At 40.1% G+C, this 7474-nt stretch overlaps 1 long non-coding RNA gene across 1 annotated transcript; it reads left to right on the forward strand.

Moving 5' to 3' along the window:
• Positions 1-1581: 1581 nt before the first annotated feature.
• Positions 1582-3990, forward strand: LOC310960857. The gene is made up of 3 exons (XR_014593612.1): positions 1582-1699; positions 3036-3148; positions 3770-3990. It is a non-coding gene; the product is annotated as an uncharacterized lncRNA (long non-coding RNA).
• Positions 3991-7474: the final 3484 nt, after the last annotated feature.

Consider the following 7474-nt stretch of genomic DNA (forward strand, 5'->3'; position numbering starts at 1 on the left):
GCAGCCTGTTCTGAGAGACGGTAGCACTTCCTGCCTCCAAGACGGATGCCTTAATGGGCTGCGGCTTGCCTGTAATCAGTGGCATGCAAATTGGGGGTATTTTCTCGCCAACATTCCCAAATATACCAAGACCTTGTTTAGGCCTTTTTGTACTCATTTTAATATTTGGAGAACCTGCTTGCCAGACCGTATGTGCACTTGATTTGTACCCCAGCAGATGGCACACTGGATTTTATGGTCATTAGAAAGGAGGGGGAAACTGGCAGCTGAGACAAGAGAGATGCTTTTGCTCATGCTCATGTTTCATATTATGACCAGGGGGGGGGGGGGGGGGGGGGGGTTTCTGACACACTGCAATTTGCTTTACCATCATACAAACTATAGTCACAATCTTCAATTGCACACAGTGTGATAATAAGATATTAGACAAAAATATTACAGTACACAAACAGGCATCTACACTAGGTAATACTGCTGTAATGAAAATGTGATCTCTTTTGTTTACAGGTAATGATGCACAGCCCCTGGAGGCCCATCTGTCCAGTTATACATTGTGTATATGAGTGTTGGTTGCCCTCTAGTGGTAAAGTGAAATTCTGTAACAAAAATTCTGTAAACACATTTTATCCATTTACTTGAGCACTTTTTAAACTACTGTCATATTTGCATGGGAGACGGAATATATCATGTTTTATGTTGTACCATGTTTTGTCCTGTAGAGTCTGGTGCCTTGATGAAAATATTGAAACACATTAACATCTCTTCATTCACTTTTTTCCCTGTGTCATTTTAAATGAGAATTAATTGATGCAGTGGCATATCATTATGTCACAATGCATGAATTAAATTGTTTATTATACAAGTTGTTATTGTTCTGATTTGCTGTCATTTCCTTCTTTAATTAAATATTCATTATTTTAGTCTCAAATGTACTTAATATTTAAATGTTGCTCAAATGTAACACTTTTTGTCTTCAGTAATTAGCTTTGTGCATGTAAATAAAATCTGTGACCTTTAGAGTTACTCTTGTGTTCCTGTAGGGCTTAACCTCAATAATACTACCCACATGTGTTTTTATATTCATCTTTAAAAGCCTCAAAATTGGATTATTTTCAGACTATTAGTTGCACCATTTCTAACTTTTTAAACTACTGTTCACGTTCGATGCAAATTTGACATTTTACTGTCGAAACTAATGCTACAACTCTCAACCTCTTGAGCCAACAAAGCCGTTGAAAACAAAGTGAGGCTTCTCAATCTCTTTTCAGTCAAGGACCTCCCCTGTGAGTATTTTAGATGCATTATGAGGTCTTTGTAATGCATAATGCTTGACTCAAAAGGTCAGCTATCTGCATATTCATTAGAAAGACGCTCAAACAAAGGACAGGAATGAAAGCATTTAAGAACACCTATTTTATAGGTTGATGTCCATAAATGGGAAAGAAAATCAGAGACAAAGGTAAACTAAGAGGAAGGAGCAACGACAGAACTCACTCATCACATCACTGACATGCCTCCTCTCCCCCCTCCCTCCCCCATTCCCTCCCTCCATCTCTGTAACCAATATGTAACCACACTTGACTTTAACTCTCGCAGCAACCCACCACCACAAACTCCAGCTCCTCTCTGTCAAAATGCCAGACTCTAATGAAGCAATACCAGCACCATGCCAGGTGATCAAAGAGGATGTTGACAAATGGTGAGTTCTGATAGGAATCATGCTTAAAATGATACAAATATACATAGATTCAATTTTCTTCAGCCAGTGTGACAGTCTTTGGAGAGTGTAAATGTCAGAAAGAAGTGTCTTTATATAACTGTGTGCCCTCAAGGAAGATTCATTAACTGTGTTTGGGTTCCAACTAAACACTGGTCACTTTCTATTAGTACATCCATGTGGCCATTCTCAGTCATCACTCACTGACTTCTATGCGAGACCTCCAGTGTATTCATATTAATTTCTCATCTGGGCTCAACTTGTACAAGTGCCTGCTGCTTGATGATCATTACATATAATTAGAGTTAATGTTCACAACTTTCAGTGAATCCACTCTAGGAGTGAGTGTAATGACATGTTCAAGGTGCCCTTACAGTAACATAAATGTCTTGAGAAGCACAAATAGACTTAAGGTTTAAAATAGACATCCACATGTATGACCTATTGCAGAGGACCGCCGCATTCCAGGCCGCTGGTTCTTGTTACACGAAGAAGCGACAGACGTTTGGTGCGTGTCCACGTGCAGCTGTGATTAGTATTAGTTGAAGCTGCTGCACAGATTATGCAATGTTTTTCTTCAACAAATGCAGATAAAAGCAGCTGTGGGGGATTTGACTTGAAGTGCTTTATCATCAGGCTATACTGTGATATTCCCTTTGATGCACATGTAGACTAAATATAGAGATATTATTTATGTCCTCCACACAGTTTCAGGTGACTTCTACTGTAATGTGTTCATTTATTTTCTCTCCATATATAGACCATGTAATTTGCACAATTTTAAAGGTCCCATATTGTAAAAAGTGAGATCTCCATTTATTTTTGATTGTAAAGCAAGCTTAGGTGCTATAAAAATACTGTGAAAAATCATAACACTCCATCCACAGAGAAATGCACACAGCCTGTATTCAGAAATTGTGCCTTTAAACGAGTAGTCTGGACTTCTGTAAGGTTCTGATGTCACAACTGTACTATATATAGGTATAAAGTGCCGCTACAGTTATGTTATTCATTCCCCGGCTGCAATCTGGCTCCGTCTGCCGGAGAGTCGCAGTAAACGCAGATGCGTAAGACCTGTAAACACTGACCAATCAGAACAGACTTGTTTTTTTTTTTGAGGTGGCTTAAAAAGGCAGGTGCTAATATTATTATTATTTACAGACAGCAAACATGTTCTAGTAGAAAGTCAAAGTACAAGTATGAACTTGAAAATGACCATGATGTGTCCTCTTGAAACCCTGAAACCCTGTTATATGCCACAGAGCTGCATGTGCAGAGAGTGGTTATTGTGTTTTGTAAATCCAGCTTTTTGTTTCAGTGTCAGAGAGAAAGGAGCAGATGCCTGTAAAGATCTGATAGATGCCTTCCAGGCCTGTATAAAAACCCTGTCTGAGGGATCATGATACTCAAGGAAGTACATCTTATTAAAATGTAAGTTCACAGAAATTACTTTTGAATTGTTTTTTTTTATAAATAAAGAGTCAAAAATTGACCATAAAACAGATGATCAGCGCTTGTTAGTACTGTTACACTCTTTCAAATCCACAAAACAGTTAATCAGACAGACACTGTTAGTTGATACTGGGGTGTTACTTCTTTCTTTGGATTTTTCCATGCTTTTCTTGCCTTTTTATCACATACTTTTACTAATTTCACAAGCAGATAACCATAAGAATGCCACAGCGAGTTCATTAGGAGACGAATCACGAAGCTTATGGAGAATAATTTGAACTAGGATTTGACTTAAATTAAAAAGGAAAGGGAAAATTAAAGGAGAAAAGGAAACAAAGAGTATATGGTACAACTCTGGAATTTCAGGTCATAAAAGAAAATGAGAAAAAAGAAAAATTGCATGTTGAATCAACAAATGGATATTCTGAAAATGATTAAACTGCTCCATTTACAGTATGTTCCTGTTTTCCATGTTTGATTTGATAGAAATTGAATCACATTGTATTTGGATGATTTTGTTATTGTATTATATCATATTCTACCTATGATATTGCAGTCTCATAACATTTCTCATCTTCTTTAATTTTTTCTTAATCACAGCTTCACTTTATCAAAGTCCTCCACTTTTCCAGCATTCCCTTCCCCGCTCAATGCACTGGACCGAACCATCTGAAAAACTGAAGAGGAGGTTGCTGGTACTGAGCATTTTTCAGAAATGTTGTAACTCCATTATGGACTCTACTATAACATGGATAACTTATGCACTGTAACATTTGTATGCATAAAAATACAATAAATATAAAGCCTGTCCATTTACTACACACAGCACATTGTTTTTCTTTGGTAATCACAGATGTTATTGTGTCAGCCATTTGTGTTATGTTCTTAAACTAGTAGAAGTGCCGACTGTTGAAATCTCTCCCAAACCATTGGCTTCTACAAAGCACAGCTACCCTTAATGGAATTAAGAAGAGCTTGTTAATCTCTGCTTAATCCTCACATTAGTACCTGCTCTGAGCGGTCTAATGTCACTTTTCGTTTTTTGAGCCTTTTGCGATGTGGAGTGGAGAAAGGACCTGGAAGTAAAGTTGTTTTTTTCCTTGTTTTTAAGTAGAGACGGGAGGAAAAGGAGCCCAAAAGATTTACGCACATACGAATAACCTCCTCTATAATTCTAGAGAACAGAGTAGATCCTGGTGCTGTCAGCTGAGGGAAGGGCTCAGGATCAAGTTCTGGAGAGACAGAATTCACATGAAGGAGAGAAGTTGGGTGTCAGACATTTAAATTGCGAAAGAAAAATTAGGTGTTTATGTATGTTTGCAGGTTTATGGAGGAGGTAAACTTAATTTTGTCCTCAAAACACCTGCAGACTGAGACGTTTTGTCCTACTTTTTCTTCCCCCGGCTTTGCTTCTTGGACTCCCTTATTGGCTTAATTCTTTTATTTCAAACAGACCACGTATATCTCATCAGAATGAACCAGAAAACGGTAGGATGAGTATGTTTCCAGTTCTATTTCTGCTCCATGGTTGGAGACAAATCCTTCTGGCTGCTGCGTGTAAACCAACCAGCTAGGCACAGATGAAGATGGGCTTTGGGGAATTATCTGCCCACACACAACATTTCAAATTGAGATTTTAGAGATTTTTCAAGGCACTTTACAGCTGATACATTCAAATGTCCTACTTAGTCTTTTTTTTTAAATATATATATAAAACTAATCTCTGCATGTTTCATTTAAATAAGCCCCCATGTCTTTTCAGTGTGATGGATGATGGCTTTAAGTGTGGGTTTCAGTGAGGTTTAAACGTCCCATTGTTTATGGCTGCACTGATGTTATCATCATGTGTCATAAAACACACATTTCAAATGATATTACCTAAAATGGAGCTGAAATGTACGTAGAAGGTGACGCAAAAATATGTGATTGTTTATATGAACCCCTGATAATGTGCTCCAGTACAATAATGCTTCCCAGCAAACATTTGGACTTGTCATAAAAAGGAAAAGCGCAGGTGTTACCAATTACCTTAACGATGGCTCCTTTCTATTCAAGTGTCCCAGTAAGCTGTGACAGAGTGACAGTAAGCCAGCATGCACAATACCAGGACCCTGAAACTGAAGCGGCTGAATCCAGCCTTCATTCATTTTGAGTATTTAACATGGGCCTGCTATTATTCATTAAAAGTAATAGGTGCATGTATTTCAGTATTACAGTTTTGAGATAATGTTTCCATTTTATTATACTTCGTACTTCTACTCCATCAGATGATATGTAGAAATAATTGCATTTTTACCCTAGTAAATGTATTAAAAGTTAATTTTTAACATTAAGATTTTACATAAAAACAAATGGTCATCTTATAAAATGGCTATAGAAAAAATAGAAAAATGTGCACTTCTGAAATATATATATATTTTACAATTCACATTTTTTTGTTGGTGTCAGCTCATTTATAACAAAATGGTGATGAACGCTGGTCCGAGGGGCCCCCTGTGAATTTCGGCCTAGGGCCCCATCACACTCCAGGATCGCCCCTGGGGACACAACACCAGTGATTCTAGTGATTCTGGGGTATCATACTCCTTTTTGACCAACCCAAAGCCCAGCACTACAACTGGGAGTCCTAGTTCTAGTGCTGGTTCACTGTTCAACTTGGGAACATTCTCAGACTACCTGCAATTGATCACATTGCAGTTAAAATGAATGATCCATTTACGTCTTTATGATTCATGTCTTTACAGACGTCAGAATCAAATGACTGCAGCTGTGTTCAATGAAAACTGCCACTACAACAGACATGTACATTTTCATGTTTGACGAGTTGTTAATATTTCTTGGCAGTAGTAGCTCAGTCCATAGGTGACTGGGCTGGGAACTGGAGGGTTGTGGTTCGAGTCCCTGTGTGGACTGGTGGCTAGAGAGGTGCCAGTTCATCTCTTGGGCACTGCTGAGGTGCTGTTGAGCAAGGCACTGCTCAGGGCACCGGTCACTGGCAGCCCCCTCGCTCTAATATCTCTCCATTGGTTGCATGTATATAGGTCCTGTGTGTGTATTTCGGGCCTGTGTGTGTAAAATGAAAAAATTATAGAGTGAAAATTGAATTCCCCCATTCGCGGGGCTAATAAAGTAATTCTTCTTTGATTTTCTGAAAGGCACCGTGTATAATTATTTTGCATAACTGTGAATAAACTTTTTTTTTTTTATAAATTAACTTAAACTGCGTTACTCTGTTTGACATAGGCTACTAAAGAAGACATGTCTCTAAAGAAAAGCTGTTCATTTTGAACAAAAATCAACAATAAAATACACAAATTCTATAATCTCAAAGGTGCGGTGCCGGTTCTACACCAGCAAAGAGTTGGTGCCGCTCTGGAACCAGTGTTCCTGGCCGAGAGCCGGTTCAAGATTGGGCACCGGCTCTGAACCGGCCCTCAAAATGTCTTGGTCGAAATGGTCCAAAGCACCCAGGCAGCATCCCCCCAACAATCAGCGTCCCATCCGCTGCCTCTGGCGATGTTTACACATGCCTTTCATATAATAACGGTGAGGGAGGTGTCCGCGCAGCTCACGGGGCCCACGGTGTGGCCACAGTGCTGAGGTGAATGCAGAGATACTGAGGAAGATGATCAGGAGGAGGAGGAGGAGGAGGAGGAGAGTGGATGGAGAGAGGGAGTGGGGACCCGGATGCTGATGCGAGTGAGACGAAGGAAGGAAGAGGAGAGAGAAAATATCGATTTACGGCAAGAAAACCGAAGGGAGTATAATACAGGGGGGGCCTTTACCCTGCGTGAACTATTATCAGAAGTGAGGAGGGGCGATACGGCCGTCGATAATAATAGTGCGGGTTGATCTGCGGACATCCGTGTGTGTTTTTTACCTGCCAGTGAGGGAGGAGGACACGCCAAAGGAGAGAGGAGAAGATGCTGTGATTCGGGATGTAGAGAGGGAGAGACGGGGAGAGGCAGGGAGGGGGAGGACTACGCTAAAAGATGGTTGTTTTGCTAGGAATACGCGTTTCACCTCGAGGTATTGTGAGGATGCGGCGGCACTGTGATCAATCTAACCGTTTGGCGTTGCCTAGAAACTTCAGGAGGTGTCGGTTCTTTTGACAGGCGGTGCGAGCGAGACGGCCGTTGGTCCGTTGGTCTGAAGCTAAAGCTAGCCTCGCTGCTGTGTGGGAGAGCGGCGGCGAGGCTAAAATAGCATGTTGTTGCACCTGTAAAACAGGCCTGACAGAGACGATAAAACTGATTTAATTTTCAGTTGCCAACATCCATTTGACGTATTTGACGTTGTGTCGGT

This window comes from Echiichthys vipera (genome assembly GCF_963691815.1).
Source record: "Echiichthys vipera genome assembly, chromosome: 18".
NCBI lineage: Eukaryota > Metazoa > Chordata > Actinopteri > Perciformes > Trachinidae > Echiichthys > Echiichthys vipera.